A 21,136-nucleotide genomic window follows, 5' to 3' on the forward strand; every position below is an offset into this window, starting at 1 on the left:
AGAGCAGTCCCTTTGATTGGAGTTAACCCTAAGGGCCTCATCCCAGGAGACATTTGGCAAATGGATGTCACTCATCATTCAGAGTATGGTAAAATTAAATACCTGCATGTGTCAGTAGACACATGTTCTCAGATATTATTTGCCTCTGCTGAGACAGGAGAAAAAGTCCACCAAGTCATTGCACACTGCCTTGCCGCTTGGGCAGCGTGGGGTAAGCCAAAAATATTAAAGACAGATAATGGACCTGCTTACACCAGTAGAGCCTTCCAAAAATTTTGTGATAATATGGAAGTACAATTAAAACATGGCATCCCTTACAACCCTCAAGGACAAGGAGTCATTGAGAGAGCTCACAGGTCTCTCAAAGACTTACTAAAGAAACAGAAAGGGGGAATAGGTCACGGCCTGTCCCCAAAGGCTCAACTGTCTATAGCCTTATTTACATATAATTTTTTAAATGAAAATTCACTAGGAATGACACCTGCTCTTCAGCACACTACTCCGAATCCTCCACATAGAGGTCTAGTCCGTTGGAAGGATGTCCTGTCAGGACAATGGCAAGGCCCTGACCCCGTGCTCAGCTGGGCCAGAGGCTCTGTTTGTGTTTTTCCCCAGGAGCCAGGACGTCAACCAGTGTGGGTTCCGGAAAGACTGGTGAGAACCGTGACATCGCCCGAGGAGGCCACGGAGCTGTTGCCCAAAAAACCAACAAGCCTTCAACCTGAACCATCAGATCAGGCCTCCAACTCTGCTGATGACGGCGGCGACTGACGAGATGGCAACGAAAACGCCGGTCACCCTTCGATTGTTTAGAAGGGGGACCAGTTTTAATACCCCCCGCTCTCCCAACAGGTGGAATCAAACCTTAAAGTGCTTGGGAAGATCAAGTTAACCCCCGTTGCCTTCGACCTTTCCAAACTGGGCGAGACTGTACAAAGTCTGTGGAACCGAGTCACCTCTTGGTTCTCTTGGCCCAATTTGACTACTTGGATTCTCGTAGCGGTGGGACTATTAGTAGGATTAGTCACTGTTAAATGCTTGTTAGAACGCTTGTTCCAGACACAGCAGCAATTACGTGTCACTACCATGTTGGCTATGTCACTCGCCCCTGATGCTCCTGGCAACGAACCAGCTCCCCCCTCACTGTATGACCCGTCCCGGCCACTCAGGGCGGGGCGCTCGAAAACAGGATCTGCTGCAAAGCCCATGGCCGTGTCCCGGGTGTAAAAGGCGGCACCAGAAGTCATAATTTTTGTCTAAAGGATGATCTCTACGGCGGAGTCACGGTCCTGGCCAGACTAGACTCCGGCCATTGCACAGAGACACCTAATGACGCTCTCGGCTCTGGTTGCCGCTCTCCTGCCCCCCTACATAACCCAGTTGCGAAGCGAAGCACTGCAGGGAGAGTCACGTGGTTTCCAGCTCACGGGCTCTCCGGTCTCTATATAAAGTGGCATTCTGGTTGGTGCCTAGCAAGCCTAGTCCAAACTCCCCAAAGCACCAAAACATGTAGTGGGCCACTCAGGCCCACAGGAGCACACTCATCAATGGAGACACTGGGTCAAAATAAATAAAAAAAGGGGAGATGTGGAGAGCCGCCTCCCGGGTCTGGCCTAGTGGACACGCTGCGGCCTGCTCTAGAGTTCCCCCCGCCCATCGAGTGAGTCAAGATGGCGCCCGCATCCTGTTTCCGCGTATGACGTACGCGCCCACCAACCCTATCTTCCAATCACCTCTGTATACGTGGCACTAACCTATTGGGTTTGGGCACAGTATATAAGAGGTTACCCGGACAGGGTGGGGGGAGACGACCCATAGGGAGCCGTACCTGACGGCCGCATAGAGGTTGTTCCCCCGTGGGGTGCTTTCGCCCACACGGTGCCAGCTATAGAGAATGCAAGCTTAGCTCCAGTAAAGGTCTGTGCTCACAACTGCAGCGTGTCTCGAACCCGTGTCTGTCACTTGAGTCGGTTTGTCTGCGTCTGTCTCTCTCTCCCTCCTGTTCCCTCCGCCGGCCGGGGATCAGAAGCTGAGCGAGACGGCGCCGGACAGTACATGACATCCAGGGGTGAAAGTCTCCCTGGTGACGTGGGAGAGGACACACAGAGATGAATCCAGACCTGACACCATGGGATCAACAATTACATCCTAACCAAATGGGGGGAAAGAAGCGTAATTAATAAAGTATCAGTGGGAGAGAGAGTTCAAATAGAGTCTAGAGGCTACCCTGGACGTTGCTCTTATGCAAGCTTCAGGTAGACTTTGTGACCTATCATAACCTGCCAACCCCCAACCAGGACCATTCCAGCCAATCCTGAAGAACACAAGCAATTTATAAGATTCCACAAGGGTTCCAGGCACTAGAGTAACTTTCCAGAAACCTACAACCTCCAGATGGGCCCCTGGCCCAGATAAGTCCTGACACCTAGCACAGCCTCTCCAGAACTTCAGATAGTTCCATCTCCCCACCCCATATCAGTGACAGACTTTCCAATATCAAAAATTTAGAATTGCCATAGCCCAAACAACCCCAATGAGAGGTATGGAAAGATCAAAGGTGATGGTGGAATTATACATAGAAGATAGGACTTAGCAAATGAATATGAATGCTGAATCATTAAACTGATATCTCTTTTAGTCACCAGCATTTTAGAGCAGCTAGAAATTAAAACCTAAAGTTGTGAAATTGTAACCCATGTCAAAGCCTGAAATAAGTTCTACAACTAATTGTGGTGCTGTGCTTAGAAATTTATAGTTTTGTATATATGTTATTGTTCACAAAAAAAGAAGGAAAAAAAGTCAATTGTGATGCTAAAAAAGTATTTAAGCCCTCTAGCCTCCTATATTCTGGAGCAGCTAGAAGGAAAAATGCGAGAGGATCGTATGGTAGCCCATGACAAACTCTGGGATCTATCCTGTAACCACTTTTTGAAGAGTGCTTTGAAAACTATTGTTTTTTTTATTTCTTTGCTTTGTATATATGATATACTACACAATAAAAAAAGTTTAAAAATTAAAAAATTTTAGAAAGTCACACACAAACTTCAAAAAAAGAGTACTCAAAAATGTATACTCATATCTGTTTTTAATAGTCCATAGTTGATGTGTCCATTGCTAAGAGATTGGGTAAATAAATTAGGGCACATCCAGGAAGTGGATTACTATACAGTATTAAAAATGACAGTATAGGGCTATAGTTAACAAAATGGAAGTATGGCCACAATTTACCTTTGAGTTAAAGTAAAGGGATGGAAGAAGTACAGGTTAAAACATCAATGAATACTATCCAATAGATTCTTCTGCAATCAAAGAAATGTTCTGTGTTTTCTAATACAGTTGCCACTAACTACACTTAAAATGTTATCATGTGATTTAGGAACGCAATTATTATATTATTTTAATTAATTTAAATGTAAATAGCTATATGTGGCTAGTTATTGTATATGTTACTTTATAATCAGAAAAAATATAAAGCCACAGTATTTTATTTAAACATCAAAACAACAAAATTTTTGTTGTTAAACACCAGCAAAAATCAACCAACCTGTGCCCTGGAAACCACAAGAAGATATCGAAATCAGTCAATCAACAACAGGTTTACCTAAGAAGTTACCATGTTCTAGTCCATGACATGGTTTCCATACCTGGATATGATCGTGTTAATTCAGTGAGTTTTCTAAACACCAGTTTGCATACTAGCAAATAAGTAGTTTAATGCCAGAAAAACCTACTATCTTTGTGCTGGCTCTGAAAAATAGCTCAGAAAGAAAGAGTGATAAATGAAAGGAAGCAGAAAATGAAAGCTGGAGCACTAAAAGCAGGACTGGATTTTTTTGAAAGGATGATAAATTATTCTACTCATTGAAAGGATTTTTAGTGATTAGGAAGCTTGCATTTTCTACCTACAAGTTTGATTATATCATAATATATTGAAACGACAAAATATCTTATTTTCTCATATATCAGCCAGTATAAATTCTGGGCTTGTGGAATCATGCAAACTACCTAAAGGCTAATTTGACTTTTAGATCTGTGGAAGCATAAGGGATGTTTGTTTGTTCATAAGTATTTCCAACCTCAATCTATTTGCAAATCTAAAGCAACATTTCCCCGCTAATCAACTAATTTATTACACTACTAGATTATTAGGTAGCTGAAAGATAATAATGAAACCACTTTTCCCATTTCTGTTTTCTCAATGTTTTGCTTATAAACAAGGTATGGTAAACATATTCATATTGAAGGTTTTTTCAATGTTTGCAGTTTAAAGAAGATTTTTCAACCAAATTGGCCCCCAATTTAGAGTACTTAGTAAAACTATAATTAACCAAGGTCCTCAAGTAATTGAATTTCCGCCCATCCCTACACACTTCACATTTTAGGAGAAAAAAAAACAAATCCCAAGAAAGAAGTACTGAAGGAAATACCAATGATATTCCAAATGGTAACCCTAGAAACAGAGATATCCTTACTCCTAAGAAAGACTTAGGTATTTTCAGTACATGCACTTGAAGTTTGGGGGGTGCAAATATTATAATATGTAGTAGGAAAATTTTTAATATGACATAAAACCAAATTCAGTTTTTAAACTTTTATTCTCAGTTAACTAAAAATTTCAAACAAAATACGCCTTGCCCCTTACAGGTCTAGATAATTAAGGCAGTATTTTGCATTTTAATGGCCAAAAGCAAATTATAGAAGACTACTAAGATTGGTAGGATATATAGTTGCCACAAATTGGGCAACGCAAACATGTATACATCCAAACTTGCCAGCCCACCTGCCACCACCACAAAAGCAGCAAACAGTACGTAGGCTAAGGAAATGAAGGCTCATAGGAATTACTGAACTGCTTCTGTGGAACATCTAGTAAGCAGCAGAGACAGGAATAGAACCAGGATCAGAACCAGGTCTGCTGCCTCCAAATCCTGGGTGCTTCACCCCAGGCAGTGTGCCAGCAGGCAGGGAGGAGGCAGAGGGCAGGGTTCACAACTAACTGTCACTGATTGGGAGAACTCTCATTCCAGTGTGACAAGCACATGGAAGCCTGACAAAAGTTGACTACTCCTCATGGGGCACTGAGCTTTCCTTGCTTTTAGCGTGCTTCTAAAACCTGTGAGCACTTTGAATTAAAGGAGCCATCATTAAGGAAAGGGGCTGAAGCATCCCTATGTACCCTATAAACTCTAGAAGACGGCCACAACCCAGTTTTAGGAATACCTTTAACTGTTTTAGCAGTTAGGACCTAAGTGCTTAAAATTAATTTTCTTCTCTTTCTCTTGCTTCAATGAGATTAGCAGTCCTATAACCACACTGCCTCCTGGTAAAAACTGGTAAGTTCATCAACAGACCTCCTTCTGCTCTCTTTCCTTTTCACCACTGGGCCAGAGCCCTCTCCTCCATTAAGAAACATTTTCTAAAAAAATCCTCTGGCATTTGTTCTTGATGTGACTGTAAGCCAGTGTGTTACTTTTCCCATGACATTTACTTTAAATAGTTTATCTCTAATTATTGAAAGAAAGTCTTTGTGACATGTAAAGGAAATCCAAGCATTAAGGAGCAGACTGGGGAGTTACTTTTCCAAGGTAAAGCTCTCCGCTACAATTCTACCAACGTAAAGATCTGTTCTGCAATTCTACCATCTTACCTGTGACTAGGTGGCTTCCCCAAAGCCACTGACATTCATGTGTGTGAAGACAACTAATGCAAACAAAAATTCAGATGGCTATTATTTATTTACAAAACCTGAGACTGTGGAATTAAGTATGCATTTTCAATATCACTTTTTCTTTCTCAGAATCCTCCCATTTTGAAATCAAGATAAGATGAAAAAAGCATCCTTATATGCTATATTACAGGAGTTAACTTGGAGTCCTCTATGGATCAGTTTCAAAGGATCTCCTGAACTCCTAATACAAAATACCATGGGCATGAGCATGAGCATGCAATGAATTGAAAAGATGTTTTATCACATTCTCAAAAAATTTAATAATCTAAAAAAGGTTAATGCAGGCTTTAGGATTAGAAATCCTGACTTTTGTTTCTAGCTCTACCACTTTCCAGCTGTGTGATGTTAGGCAAGTCAATTAACTTCTCTGTGTCTAAGGTCCCTCATCAGAGGTCCACAGAATTATTCTAAGCATTAACTGAGATAACGTTCGCAAAGTACAGAGGAAAACAAAGTGTAAGTACTAAATATCTGGTTAATATTATTCCTAGCAGAGTAAAGACTTCAGGAAGTTTAAAAGAAGGGAGAGTCTTTACCCAGACACAGCAAGAGAAGATTAGAAAGTAAGGCTACAAACTTGGCAGAACTGAGAGTACGCTCAGGGTGTATCTGGTTATCTTCATAAAATATTAGGACTGGATGGCAGCTAGGAGAGCTTCTAGTCCCCTGGTTTTTTTACAAATGAGGAAGCTGAAACCTGGTAAAGGGAGGCGTTACACATCCTAAGGTTAGTGACAGAGCTTGGACCACAGATTTTGGTTCTAGTCCAGGCAGTTGAGAACAAAGAGAAGCTGCCACTGAAGTACTGTTGTTATCCAACTACAAACAAAAAACAGTCAGCTTTACCTGACTGATAGACCAGAGGTTCCCTTGCAAAAGAACCTCTGGTCCCACGTGTCATTAATCAAGATGTCACTGCATTTCATTTCTACTTGTTCTACCTTTGCTCTCCTTACTAAGAAAAGGCAGTGTGCATGGGTAGATTTACAACTGGTTTAAATATATCAGTGTACCTGATTCTTTTTAGAGAGAATGAGCCCATTTCCCTGCTAGCTCTAACTTGGACAGAGAATGGAGGTAAATGAATATTAAGCTGCCAAGTATTCTAAGATGGAATTAGATTCATAATTCTATTTCCTCTTAAACATGAATATGAGTGTGATCTGCTGCAGATTTAGAAGAATTGAACTGATAAAAGACTTGCTTTGGGCTCAGATTTTAATTTGGCCCAGACTCTGGATCATATTAACTGGACTCTGCTGTCTTTGAAGGAGCTTAATTAAGGTTATTCATCTCATTCTTACTAATAAAAATGCCAAATTTTGCTTTGAGTTAGTTCCTGCAAATTCTGTTTGGTTTGGCCAAACCCCAACCCTAAAGCTTCTGTGAACAATTTTATTAATTTAAAAATGCTTATGAGCACATTTTATTATTTTGCTGAAATATCCCTGGGAAGTTATGGTTTCCTTAATATGTTGATGCCTCTTAGAGTAGAAAGGAAATTTTAAAATGAAAATGTGAGGATTCAGTTAATTGACCAAAAGATTGTTCTCAGTTTTATACAAAGAAGTAGGAGAAACAAACTTGCCCTTAAATAGCTTTTTAGACTTTTTTGAGGAGACTAGAAAACAATATATGAAAATGCAAATAAGAATGCAAGGTAGTAAATGCTGGTACTACATTATGGATCAAGAGAGTACATGCAATCAGAGCACTGTGCTGGGAGCTGTATAGCTTATAGAGGAGGGAGGACATGTGTTCCAGGCCCTGGATCCTTGCTGTGAAGTTAGACATGGATGAGAATAGTGGTGAGTATAGAATTTGTGTTGCAATGTCTATCTGGGGCCATGATATAAGCAAAGGGAAACATCATCTTCAATAACTTCAGTCAGAAAGATCTTGGGGGAGGGGAGCTATTGTTGGCTAATCAGCCCATCAAAATATATATATAAAAAAAACCCAGAATAATTTAAATTTGAGGAAGAAATAAGATATATGACATTTGGTTTTAAAAATAAAAGCAGGACCATAAAATTCTATTAAGTAAATACATAGTCTACATAAAGTATTTTGCTTTAAGTTCCAATACATTTTTTTCTGGAAAACCTGTAACACATTTATGAATTGCATTTTTAAAAGACATATTGAATTTTAAGATAACCAGATCAAACTGTTATGAAAAATGTATTCTTACTTATACATCCTGTGGCAGACAAAAAACATAATTCTTGTAGGTCTGTGGGAAAAACTAAGTCCCAACAAATTTTTACAAACTAAAAGAACAGATGTCTGTCAGCTTTGAGAAGAAAACTCACCATTGTTTCTAATATGATATTTTTTACATATCTTAAGTTTTAAAATAAATATTTTAATATAGATACTTCAAGTTTAAAACTAAGATATATATATAGATCACAAAAAGCAGAAAAGAGAAAAATTAAAAGGAAAGCATGCACTCATATGTACCCAAAATAATGTCAGCTATTGTATTTATCTATGCAGTGTTTGGATTCATTTTGATTTATCTAGCTCATTACTCATTGTGGAAGACCAGAATTCAACAGACATATATACCCAAGGAGAACTATGAGAGTTAACACAATTATACAGAACCCAGTAAATCATATCATGACCAAGTGGGTGTTTAATAAATAGTTTTTGCCATGTGAAGTATCTATGTGCCCACATGTGCAAAATCTGTCTGTACAAAATGTAGTACAAAATAGCTCAAATAAAGAAACTAAAATAGTTTATTTTCTGCTGCCTTCTTGTAGCAACCATTGTTTAATAACATCAGGATTTAATTTACAACATAATTTACCTCTAAATGTTCATTGTAAATTATTTTTTATATTACAAACACAGGCTTATGAGGTGAAGATTTCCCACCAAGTCATACCCCTTAAATGCAAAGTGTGTCTAGGATGTCCTGTCCTAGGTCAAACAAAATGAGTAGAGTAAGTGGTAAGTCTCCCTAAGAAAGACCTAGCAATTACTCAGAAGCCTAAATATGTGGATTTGTTTTCCATCAACAAAATTATCAAAGGAAATGCTTTTTATGCTATTCATTTCTTTTGTCCTATTTTCAAAATCATACAAATGACTCAAAAGAGATATAAAATCATGGAATAAGAATTAAAAATCAGCATTCCAGAAGAGCTTAGTCTACCTATAGGTACTCCTAAGAGTCATCTCCAGAGGACCTTTTTTGTTGCGCAGATATGGCCTCTCTCTATCTAAGCCCAACTTTGCAAGTGAAATAATTGCCCTCCCCTATGTAGGACATGACATCCTGGAGTGAAAGTCTCCCTGGCAGCACAGGAGACGACTCCCAGGGATGAATCCGTCCCTGGCACTGTAGGATCAACAATGCCATCCTGACCAAAAGGGGGAGAAGAAATATAACAAATAAGGTATCAGTGGCTGAGAGAGTTCAAATAGAGTTGAGAGATTATTCTGGAGGTCACTCTTATACAAACTGTATTGCTACCTACCATAACTTGCCAAACCCCAACCAAAACCATTCCAGCCAATCCTAGAGAACATGTAGGATGTTATATAAGATTCTACAAAGGTTCCATGCACTAGGGTAACTTTCCAGAAACCTACAACCTCCAGATGAGTCTCTGAACCAGATACGTCCTGAAATGCCGAGGGTCCAGCCTCTCCAGAACATCAACTAGTTCAATCCCCTCATACCATATTATCAAGAGCCCCTCCCAACATGAAAAGGTTAGAATGGGTATAGCCTAAATATTCCTAAAGAGTGAGAGAAAGATCAAATGTGATGATGGAGTTATACAGAGAAGGTAGGGTTTAACAAACAAGTATGATTGCTGAATCATTACATTGATATTTCTTTTCATCTCCATCAACTCAGAGCAACTGGTAGTAAAAACCTAAAATTGTGGAATTGTAACCCATACTAAACTCTGAAATCTGTGTGTTCCAGTTTGCTAGCTGCCGGAATGCAACACACCAGAGATGGATTGACTTTTAATAAAAGGGGATTTATTTCGCTAGTTCTTCAGAGGAAAGAAAGCTAACTTTCAACTGAGGTTCTTTCTTACGTGGGAAGGCACAGGGTGATCTCTGCTGGCCTTCTCTCAGGCCTCTGGGTTCCAACAACTTTCCCTGGGGTGATTCCTTTCTGCATCTGAAAATGCCTAGGCTCAGCTTCTTTGGCTGTGCTATGTTGAGCACTTTCATTTAAACCCCAGCCAATTAAATCAAACATCATTCATTGCAGCAGGCACACCTCCTAGCGGACTGCAGATGTCATCAGCAACAGATGAGATTCACATGCCACTGGCTCATGTCCACAGCATAGAACTAGGCACCTTCATTTGGGCAAGTTGACACCTGAATCTAACTACCACATTCTTCTACAACTAATTATTGGGATGTGCTTTGAAATTTATTGCTTTTTTGTATACACACTATTTTTCACAAAAAAGAAAAAAAGTTGATTGTGATGATAATTTTTTTAAAAAGTAAAATAAACAGGTAAAATAATAAAAATTTGTAGTCTCCATGAAATAATTTTCTATTATTATTTAATAGTGATTCCACAAAGGATTTCCCATTCAAAAATCTTGAATCAGTGTTTCGTATGTGACCTAAACAGTCATCTGTTGAATATTTATTGAAAAAATAGGTGATTGAATATATAATAAATGGAAAATTGATTAATCAGGAGAAAAAAATAACATTCTTCATAACAGTTGCGGATGAATATTAGGACCTCAAATTAACTGCTGTGCCCATCACCATGCTGCAGTACACACTGCATGAAATATGGAGGAACCTACAGAAGGACTGACCAGTTTGGCCTGCAAGATGGTTTCATTAATTAGGAGACACTTTAGCTTGGATCTCAAGGATCTGTAGTAATTTGTCCATGCATAGAAGTTTGTGGTATGGGGTGAGGTGATTTCCCAGGCACAGGGAAACCATGTTCCAATGCATGAGTTTCTGAAAGGGCCTGACTTGTTGGAGGTGCAGGAAGCGATATGTAGGGAGAAGGAACATTAGACAGGCAGCACCCAGAGTGTGAAGGAACTTCTAGGTCATGCCCTGGCATTTACACTTTATTCAGGAGGGCAATGATAATACCAGATTATATACTGGTAAACACCGCAGTTAAAATATTCTTTTAAACATCACTTCGCACCAAATTCAAATCATGTGTCTGGCGTAGGGGCATAGACACAGGATTCTATGTGATGTTATTTGAATGACTCAGAAGAAATCCTTCCCACCCTCTCACTAGAGTCTGATTCCCACTACAGAGATGAGTTCCTTTTGCCAATGCAAAAGTATTAATTCCCTTTGCAGAGGCAAAGCTTTGAGCAATAGCCATTATTAACACTATACTCTGAATTACTCTACAAGGTCTTTTGATAGAAAACAGGTTTTGGAGAAAAGGGAAAAATGCAAGATGCAATGAAGAATTTTTTTTCTCTTCTCTAGTCTCTAAAGGGACTTTACTAATAATTTTTAAGTATCTGCTCAACAAACTCTGGAATGTACCTGGGTATTATATTAAGCTATACAGAATTGCAAGACCTCATTCCCAATTCTAGGCTCCATGCGTTTGGGTTGTTTAACCAAATTGACCAGATGGGTTAGGTTAGATTGTGTACTACAGAAAATTTAGGTTTTGGATAGAATAAACCTCTCTTCCTTTGGTCTCATACAGTAGGTGAAGTTCTAAAATACAGACAATATCATCCTTCACCCCGTATTCTGATATACCTTAGTCCCAACCAGATCAGTTTCATTCTTACCTCTAATTGAAGCCCAATCTCTTTTTTGGCTTCTTTAACTGTCGCTGTATGTAGGAATGGTGACTTTCAGAGCTGCAGAACCCCAACCTGAGTCTTAGGTGTTACATAGGTACCCAAAGTTACAGGAAAATGCCAGGTTATAATAGCACAGCATCTCAAAATTTAGAAATAAGACTTAAAGCTTGGGAATAAGTGTGACTGCTCTAAGTGCTTACAATCTAGGCCTCAATTTTCTTATAAATATTTTCTAAAAGAGACCATACAATATTTGTCCTTTCTTTCTGGTTAATTTGCTCAGCAAAATATCCTTATGGCTCATTCACCTCGTTGTATGTCTCATGACTTTGTTCCTTTCTGCAGCAGCACAATATCCCATCAAATGTATGTTCGCCCTTCTGCTTCTCAGTCAATGTACCCTTTGGCCACCTCATCCGCTGGGTATAATGAATAACGTCACCATAAATGTCAGTGTGCAAATGTCTATTTGAGTCCCTGCCTTCAGTTCTTTTGAGTATATTCCTAGTAACAGAATTGCCTAATCTTAGGATGACCCTATATTTAGCCTCCCGTGGATCCACTACAATATCCTTAGAGGGACTACCCCATGCTGCCACCCTACCAACACTGATTAGGTGTACCTCTCTCTCCACATTTTCTCTAGCACTTGTATCTTTCTGTTTATTCATTTTCAATCTGCAGATTTTGCTGAGATATATTCATATAGCATATATTCTATTCAAAATATATGCTATCCAATGTTTCACAGTATACTTACTTAGTTTAACAATAAACATCACTCTCAATTTTAGACAATTTTCATTGCTCCAAAGAGAAAAATAACAGACACACTCATACCAAAGAGAAAATCCAAAACTGCCCTTAACTCTTGCCCCCTCAATTATTTACCCCTAGTATTGTTGTGATATTAGTGATGTAATCCTGCTAAATATAGACCATAGCTTGCATAATAGTTTTTCCCATAAACCCTTCTATTACTGACACTTTGTACAAGTGTCATACTTTTGAAGTAGTTCATGCAAGAACTTACTTATATTTGTAGTGCAATTGGTGAGGTACATGGCTCTAAACAACCCCTTTCAATCATATTCACCTTCAATATAGCACTATTACCTATAAACGCACTAATAGAGTAACATCATCTATCCATTCCCATACTTTTAAATTCAATCTATTAACTAGCCTGCACATATTAGGTAACAGTCCCCCCTGGAAAAGGTAAACTCAGTCTTAAAATTGAGAATATAGGGGACCTAGAGATAGACAGGAGCTAGAGAAGGGGGAACTTCTCTACAGTGAATCATACTATAACTATCCTTTTGTGTCTGGCTTATTTCACTCAGGATTATGTCCTCAAATTTCATCCATGTTGTAACATGCTTCAGGACCTCATTTCTTCTTAGTGCTGCATAATATTTCATTGTATTATATATCACATTTTGTTTAGCCATTCATCTCCTGATGGACACTTGGGCTGTTCACATCTTTTGGCAATTGTAATGCCTCTATGAACATCGGTGTGCAACTGTCTGTTTGTGGCCCTGTTTCCCACTCTCCTGGGTATATACCGAATAGCTGTTTTGCCGAGTCTTAGGACAACTTGATATTTAGTTTTATGAGGAACTGCCAAACTGTTGAAGACCTTCTTTACAATTTGCTTAAGGCCAGTTTCCATCCTTGTGAAATAATTCCCCTTCAGACTTTATGCCCATACCCTCATCATCGGAAAAAAAGCAGATCACTTTCATATTGCATTTCACATATTGCTTTTCATCAAATGATGCATTTTGCAAATCTGCCTTATTTAAATAATGAAGAAAATTGATGCATTAAACTATCACAGAACAATAGAAGTAGCTTACACCTAAGAGCCCACTAATTTCACCCACATGGCTAAAGTGAACAGAAAAAAGATTTCTATTCTGTTCCTTTTTTATTCTGTTCACATTTATACAAAAAAAAAAAAAAACCAAAAAACCCAGCCATCTGCCCTGACAAGTGATAATAGACATATCAGTTCAGTTTGAGCCTAATGATGGCAAATTAAGCCACAGAGAACCAGTCACCTCTGAGTCCCTGACTCACTCTCTGGATTTCCATCAATTACCTAGTCTGATGAACTTATTCTTGCTTCCCACTCTTCCATTGTCATTTACTGAACAGCCTCATAACTGTCTTGCATCTGTGCCCTTTCCAGATCATCCAGCACGTACACACACACCCATCCTAAGACACAGGATTTTATCACATTATTCCTTTACCTGAAAATGTCTTTATGACTACTGGGTTAAACCAGACTCCCCTGAGGCATTCAAGGCATTCTCTTTCCTTCAAAATGTGTCTCCACCAAGATCAATAATATATATCTTCTATCATTCTTTGGTTCCAGATGGCATTGAGACTCCTCTATCTTTAATATTCAAACTACCCTTTGCTCAAGCTGTGTCCCATGCCTATGCAATGTAGACACATACAACAGGCCAGCAGTTTAAACACTGAACAACCTCAAAAAGGTGCCATTCATATGCAATCTGCACAACCATAGGTGAGCAGTCCTATGCCTGGACCTCTCGTAAGATGATTTCTAGTTCAGAGTCGCTGTTAGAATTAAATAAGAAAGGAACATCTGCTTTATCTGGACTGGGTATTTTATTTGTATTTTTAAAATGTAAGACAGTAAAATAAGGTAGTACATTTAAAGCATATAACACATGTCCGATGTGCTCATTCCTTTCTCTCCTCTTTGTACTCACTTTATAAGATCACTAGAAAAACTGAAGTTTAAAAGAGTTAGGTAGGAGTCTTTGCTCCTAAGTAAGTGACTTTAAAAGTTTGGTTGTTTTGTTAGGAAGGAAGGGAGAATTCATGCAATAAACAAAATGTATCCAAAATCCTTAGGCTCAAAACACCTCCTTCCAGTGGTTCTTAGCCTTTGCTGTTCCTTGGAATTACCAGAGGAGCTTTTACAAGTACTATGCCCGAGTCCAACCCCTAGATTCTGATGTGGCTGGTCTGGGACATGACCAGGTAATGAATTTTTGCCCTGGAGTATCTACTGTGCAGCTAAGGATGAGAAATATTGTATCAACCCTTGTCACACCTGGAAATTCATCAATTTATTAAATTTCTCACCAAGGATGCTCATCTTTGCTCCACTCATCTCCATGTGAGGATATTAGTAATTCACTTAATTAAATCATGGTTCTCTCTTTTGTGATGTAAAACTTTGACCAGGAAGGAGAGTGGGCATGGTAGAAGCAAATAACAAAGAGAAAGAAATAAAGAAACAAAATCTTTCTCTTTTGCTTATTCAAGCTAGCTATGATGCCTCTATACAAAGGGACCACACAACTTCATTTATGTTCCCACATTTTTTTTTTTTGTTTTACATGGGCAGGCACCAAGAATCAAACCTGGGTCTCTGGCATGGTAGGCGAGAATTCTGCCACTGAGCCACCATCACACTGCCCTATGTCCCCACTTTAAATCCTTCAAATTCCTACTTGTAATTAAGTAAAATACACATACATTGGAACTTCTTCATTTAAAAAAACAGAAAAACAATGAGCCCCACCCCTCACATACATTCATCTTAGCCCTCTACTCTAAGAAAACAGCTACAACACTTTATAACCACTCAAATTCCTCACAGCTGGAGATGGGTGTGGGGTCACTGTACAAATAGGAAGAATATTAGTCTTGAGGCTCCACAGAGCCTGGTTTGATTCCCAGGCTGATCATTTATAAACTTTCTGAGACTCAGTTTTTCCATCTCCAACAGGAGGCTGCTGTAAGGTTTAAATAAGAAATTGTAAGTAAAACCCGTGGAACATATTAGGCATTTGATGGATGTTATTAAACTGAAAACTCTCCAGGGCAAAGAGTTAACTCATATTCTACCTCTCGTGGGTTGCCCCTACAAACATATGACCACCTGAGACCAAAAATAACAGATGCCTATTATTGCTTATTAATAGCTCATGCTGATTTTAAACTATTTTTAAATAACCATCCCCAAAAACACTTCTCCAACCCAAATAATACCAATTTCTTCAGACTTTTCTCTGGTTTTATCTTCAAATCCTTTTTTGATAATTATTACTTTTTTCTAACCCCTGTTTTCATGCTTTCTTTCAAATTGTAAAGTGTATAGTGCACCTCATTTTCCATGCTGTTATTACTAATTAAAAATCACACAGCTGGGGCAGGCCACAGTGGCTCAGCAGGCAGAATTCTCGTATGCCATGCTGGAGACCGGGGTTCGATTCCCGGTGCCTGCCCATGCAAAAAAAAAAGAAAAGAAAAATCACACAGCTGGACAATCTGGTAGACTTGTTAGACATCTTGACAATTAATGTCCCCTATTCCCAGGTATAAATACATTAGTTCTCATGGCTAAGGTTCATGCATACCCAAAGATTTCCATAATAATATGTCTCAGAAACCACTAAAATTAATGTTTCCATGTAACCTTTCCCATGTCTTAGCAATAGTGTTCACGTGTAGTACAAAATAGCTGGCAGATCTGGGACTTTCAGATCACCTTCCAAAACCAAGACTAAAATATACTAATCAATCATTCAGCAATTGAAAATATTTATTTAGCGCAATCTGTTTCCTGTACTGGGTCTGCAGTGTGGGGGAGTCAGGGGTAATTTATCCAGTAATTAACTGAGAAAGATTTTCCACATAACTGGATATTCAAGTCTCTAAAATTAGTCTTTCAAACATCAAACACCTTTTCATCTGAACCATTTTTTTATTGATCAATGATACCAAATTATCTGACAATGTATGCACTAGCAAAAGGAAAAACTTTCCACTAGCAAGCCCCATAATGAAATCACCATAAGAGAAATCTTCATCTTTCAGTTTCCTAGGATTTGGGTATGCTGTTGGGGTTACCAATTTAAAGGACATTACATATTTACTCCTGATTCCATATAAGTACAAGAACAATAGGGCTTTACAAATTAGCACCAAATTATATTTACTTGCATAATATATTCCAAAATTAAGGAACATGTCAAAGATAGTAAGGAAAGTTAAGTTGTAATGGTCTAAAGCAATAAGCATGAAACAGTTCTGGCCTTGACTCAGAGAAAGACATAAATTTTACATCAAGACCAAGCAGATAATATACTCATACATAGATATAACTCAGTTTATAACTAAAGCCAAGTTTCACAAAATAGTATTATCCTTACTTATGTGATTCTAGTCTATTTCAATGTTGTAGCTCTTTAATTCACCAAATTGATTTTACAACCCACTCACGGGTTGAAGCCTACTTCTTGGTCTAAAGAGTAGAAAAGAAAATTATCAACTGCTCCCTGAAAACCAAGATACTTTACATTCAATCTTAAACTGATGCTTATTTAAGATGTGTTAGAAATTACTCAAGGATAGTATAATTTGAATGTGTTGGGCTTTAACACAACCTCCATGTCCCCAACCATTGATGTCAAAAGTTTAGTTCTACTCAGCATTTCCTTAATCCAGAATTCCTAAGAATCCCAGGGTGCATTTCAGATGTGCCTAAGAATCAATCCCGACTGTTGTCCATTGTCTCAGCCAGCCAACCCTGGCCTCTACACTGCCACCTCTGGCAGAACTCAACTAATTATACTCCAAATAGTGGGAGAAAAAGAACATTCTTTCTTTTTGTACCTGCCAAATTAGGGCACAGGAGAAGCCCAGCCAGAGAGTCTGGTGAGACAGGTCCTCCAAACTACACCCACAGCCCCTTCCCTTATGGGGTACCTACACTGCCAGAGCAGCTGCTGAGTGGATTCCAGGGCTGGGAGCACCCAGTACCACAAACCACCACTCCACATTCTCCCCCTCCCACTAGAGCCAACTTGCTGCCTCCCAGTGTTGGCGATTCCCCTCCCAGGAGCCATGTCATCCTGGATTGCAGCACCTTCAGGTGCATCCGGTGTGCTAACCCCGCGCAGTGAGAAGGAGCCAAGCCTTTCTCCTGAGGAGCCCTCCAGACCCCATGTCGGGACTAACTCCTGATGTCAGCTGCATCTAAATCTGGGTAGAGCCTAGTCATAAAACCTTGTAAATAGTCTCTGTCAAATAGCCTAACTTTGAAAATCCAGTCCAAATTGAAGATACAGGCCCAAATCTCATGTAGAGTAGTATTTATGTAGAAGAATTTATCTAAAGGGGTTTTTTAGGCTGCTGATTCCTGTTAAGTCACTCCAAGACTTCTGTTTGTCATCTAGTCACATCATTTATCCTAAGCTAGCTGATCTAAGCCTTGTCTCTTTTCTACTATCATGTTTCCAGGAATACAAATAATGCTTTCCCTGAGAAGCCTGTTAATCAAGAAGAAGAGATGCCTACTCTGCCTGTTTAGAAAGAACCCAAATACATTCACCCACACCAGCAATCTCAAAGTCAAAACCTTTTAAAGTTCTTGGTCTGTTTTCTTGTACAACACAGCTTCTGAATCCAAAGGCATGGGGGTAGGGGGCAGTAAAGGAATTTCTAGAAATGGTTCTGCTGCCTTCTCATACTTATTTAAAGAATATCTGGAAGCTAAGAAGCAAAATATGTAGATTACATTTGCAATTTTTAAAATAATGAAAAAAAGTACTCAGTATAACATATTCATTGTTTCAATTTGTAATCTTAAGGTTAGATGTTTTTATTCTCTCTCAAGAACAATCACTCCCATGAGAACTATATAATAGTGTTTTGTAGTTAAATCTCAGGTTATATTAAAACTTCCCCTAAGAACTTGGAAATAAGAGTGCTGTCTGATAAATTAACTTTAAGATCAACACAATGACCTTAAAGATAAGCAAAGTCACCTTTAAAGAAATGAAGTGGCTCCTGGCCTAGAAGACCTGAGTGAAAGCTTATCAACGAAAATCATTACCAAAGAATGCCTTCAACAGAAAATTACCAAAGAATGCCTTCAACAGAAAAGCCGATGGGGTGGAGACCAAGCTCTCCATAACTTACGAATCATTCACAGGACTCTTCCTAATGTACAGCTATGCCCCAAATGCACCTGAGCCTTGATTCATCTAATACCTTTGTTTTAATTCAGTTCTGTCTATGAGGAGAGAAAGCACTGACCTTACAGACTTGGATTCATCTATCAGCCATAAATGTGGACTGAACCCCCACCAAGTGCAGCGTCCTGTCCTATGTAAGAGGGAAACAGTGGAGAATTAAACAATCATGGCCCTTGGGGAAAACCCAAACAAATTAATAAAATAATCTCAGTGAGTGGTAGGAATCATTAAAAAGTAAAAAAGCTGGCTAATAGAATCTATCCTGGCTGGGGAGGGGGAGGGTTGTTTTAAGAAAAGGGATTGAGAATGATTTCTTTGAGAAAGTGACATTTAATAGGACCAGAGGACAACTCTACCTTGAGCATTTTCCAAAAGCATTTTTCAAATATTTTTTAAGTCCTGTGTTGACAAAATGGCACAGACCATGATGAAAAGAGTTAGCACAAGCACTGTGTAAGGGAGTGTGAGGCATGTAGCCATGTCAGGTAAAGGGTAGCTCCTTACTTTGTGCTTGCCTTTCACCTAACAACTGCATAGTCTTCTCACCCTCCATCCCTGCCTAACCCTACTCCAGGTTCACACCTCAAGATCTTAGGTCCTGATTATGCCTCTGGCTAAAGACCAAGTATCTGATATGCAAAGATGGGGGAAATGAGGTTCTAAGTAAAGAGAATAGCAAAAGCTGTGAGGCAAGAACTAGCCTAACATTTCCTTGGAACTTCCAATGTGATTGAAGCATTACGACAAGGGGAAAGTTAGCAGGAGACAAAGCTAGAGAGACAGGCAAAGGCAGAGCCCCAGGAAATTATTTAGATCCAATAGGAAACAAGGCAGTGATGTCACATGATTTACATTTTTGAAGATCACACTGGCTACTGTGCAGAGAATAAACTGCAGGATCGCAAAAGTGGAAGCAAGATTAGTTAGGAAGTTCTAAAAAGTATCCCAGGCAAGCAGATGTATTAAGGGGAAGTGAATAACTTGAGGGCATATTTTGAAGATGGGTCAACATGATCTCTTGACAGACATAAACACGGGTTGTAGGCCATCATGCTTTCACTTCACAAAGACTGATGACTTTTACTGAAACTGGGAAAACTGGGGGAGAATCAGAGGTGCAAAAGACTAATCAATAGCTCTGCAATGGGTATAATCCAGTTTGAAATGCCCAGCAAAGGTACAAGTGGAGATGGCAGTTAGGCAGCTAGAACACCTGGAAAAATATTAGGACTGGTTACATAAATGTAATTATCTGCAGCTAAGATAGTCTTTAAAGCCATGGATAGTCCCATCCCTGAAACAGTTAATTTTCACTGTAAATAATAAATCAAATAATTTACCAATGTGGTGGAGGCCATACTAGACCTTCCAGTAGAAAACGGCTGCCCTTACTCCAAGCTGTGCCAGGCCCTCTGCTTTGCCACAAGCCCCAGTTGGCACTAGGCCCAATTAACACTAGGTTAGTCCTACAAAAACTTTATATTCCTATTGGAATTGAAATTTAAATTTTACTTAATTATTACTGATGTCATTAAATGAAGTTAGTTGTTACATTCAGTTTTTAAAACGCTTCACAGCATTTTTAGGGCAGCCTTCTAAAGATATTTTTACCTTCCTCCAACATAATTTAACATTTACTACCTTTTCTGTTTAAGTCTGAAAGACTGAGGCGAAATAGTCAACTTTCCTTAGAAACCCACACCTTTGTCCCCTTATGGGTATCACACATAAAGGTTGCACTGGTGGGGACCAAGGAGAAGAGGGACAAAGTAAAGACCCCTAACTGCCACTCCTCTCTCACCCCGAGGAGCTGGACAGCAGACCCTCTGATTGAACCAGGTGTCAGGGACTGGGACCTGCTGCCACAGAGGCCAGCTGGCTGGGGCCTGTCCCATCTCCCTTTTACCCTTTTGAGATTTATTCTTGCCAGGAGCCTGTGGAAAGGAGGAGACCCCAGGTCTACTCAACCTTGGAGAAGCCCAGCCACCTTTTCTCCCTTTTTTTTTTGTTCTCTCTCTTTCCCCTGTTCCCTCCCTCTGTCTTTTGGACATTCTCTCTCTCATGTTGCAGCAGCTCAACCCAGGATCTGTTGATTCAGCCTGAGAATCTCTACAAATGCCCATCTTATCTTCTCATTCTTATGACTGTATTCTGTAAGCCATTTAAGTGTTAAGATCCAAGAATCTGACCTTCAGTTTTAGGATGAGCTAGCTTAGGTAAAGGAATTCTCCTTAGTGCCTGTCTAAAAATTTATATTGGGGTATGGGGCCAAAACCCTGAAAGTCTTGTTTTGCAGGTCATTTAACTGAGTGTGCATTTCCCTCAAGGAACAAAATAGAGGAGTGGCTATAGCAGGGAAAGATTTGTGGTGCTTTGGGATCTCTAGGTCCAAATTCTATTGATAGCACCCTTTACTAGCACCCCTATCCCATTATTACCAATAGTCAGGCTTTTTAAGAGCTCTGGAAGCCAGACATTTTTATATGTCTGGAATTTGGATGCCTTGTTACAAAAGCACCTTTACTCTACAGGATGCATTGTACCTGCATGAAAGGACTCGTTCTAAC

General features: G+C 39.3%; 1 protein-coding gene across 11 annotated transcripts in view; it reads right to left on the reverse strand.

The window, feature by feature from the left end:
* The window catches only part of AKAP6 (A-kinase anchoring protein 6), a 661,506-nt gene that overhangs the window by 368,415 nt on the left and 271,955 nt on the right, over positions 1 to 21,136 (reverse strand). The window lies entirely within an intron of this gene.

The sequence above is a fragment of the Tamandua tetradactyla genome, chromosome 14, assembly GCF_023851605.1.
Source record: "Tamandua tetradactyla isolate mTamTet1 chromosome 14, mTamTet1.pri, whole genome shotgun sequence".
Classification (NCBI taxonomy): domain Eukaryota; kingdom Metazoa; phylum Chordata; class Mammalia; order Pilosa; family Myrmecophagidae; genus Tamandua; species Tamandua tetradactyla.